Source organism: Triticum dicoccoides, unplaced genomic scaffold (genome assembly GCF_002162155.2).
Source record: "Triticum dicoccoides isolate Atlit2015 ecotype Zavitan unplaced genomic scaffold, WEW_v2.0 scaffold150868, whole genome shotgun sequence".
NCBI classification, from domain to species: domain Eukaryota; kingdom Viridiplantae; phylum Streptophyta; class Magnoliopsida; order Poales; family Poaceae; genus Triticum; species Triticum dicoccoides.
The window spans coordinates 1-1,175 of NW_021207519.1; the positions used below are offsets into that span (position 1 = coordinate 1).

Below are 1,175 nucleotides of genomic sequence, written 5' to 3' on the forward strand. Positions count from 1 at the left end.
TAGGTATATTGTCTTGTTCAAGGCCCGTGGATCATCAACACACTTGATTGTATATGCTGCAATGTCATCTTCGTCCACGAATATCGCTGCATAGTATGATATAACAATACACAATCGGAAGTGGAAATCCGAAGGGAGTCAAATACACTCAAAAGCAGGAAGAACTAGGAGAAATTAAATAGTACAAGTAATATTTGTTTATGGTACCTTTGACGTTGCCATCTCCATAGACGTGAACTTTCTCCTTGGGTGGAAGAAGGGTACGCATTTGACATAGGTTAGGAACAAAGTAAGCAGCAAAGCAGTTAGCAGAAAATGTAGGTGTGGGGAATGTTTCCTTCTTCTATCGCCCTTCTTATCTCCATCTTCTCATCAAATGTGATCCTTCCTGGTTCAAGGGCATGCCCCATCCTTGCTGGGTCCATGCCGAATTCAGATGGTAGGAAACGCTGCATGCAAAATTGTATGTTCATTATGAATGGACGTGAGGTCATAGTTAATGATGCCTCTATCAATTTTTTTTTAAAAAAAATATAAAAGGATTGCCACATTTCATGTTCTTAATAAACACACACACGCGCCCGCGCGCACGCGCGCGCACACACACACACACACACACACAAGGTGGTTTTTAGCAAAAAAAAATGTCACGCCGATTAGGCGGTCTTAAGGTGTTATGGCTTGTTGCTTGGGCACCGCTAAAATAGGGAGTTTCAAGAAGGGCTTGTTTTGTTACCTGCATCAGTTCCCTAGCCAAGCTCACTCGACTCGATGATTTTTTTGAAGTGCTAATAGTTTGTTCGCATCTCCTATTTCCAGCCCTGCCTTTTATAGGGGAAAATAGTGGTCTTCATTCATTAATATTCATGGGGCCCAGGCGGTGTCCCAGGGCTGCCACTATACAACGATAAAGCGCCACAAACTAAATTATGAGCATTTACATTATGCTAATATGCCCCGCACACAACCGCCTTGGCACCTCTAGCCAAGACCTTGACAACTCCTACATCAACGTTGAACTTCAGAAACATTCCGGAGACTAAATGGTACAAAACGCACACCCTCCCGAGAGTTGTTCTCAGTAATGGGCCCGTCTGTGTACACTCCTTGAGTTCACGGTAAATGGAAGGTTTTTGAAGGCTTTTGGGCCGTCTTTCTAATTTGATTTCCTTCAT

At 43.2% G+C, this 1,175-nt stretch overlaps 1 pseudogene; it reads right to left on the minus strand.

Moving 5' to 3' along the window:
• Window positions 1-6: 6 nt before the first annotated feature.
• Window positions 7-455, minus strand: LOC119344021 (annotated as a pseudogene).
• Between the last annotated feature and the right edge of the window lie 720 nt (window positions 456-1,175).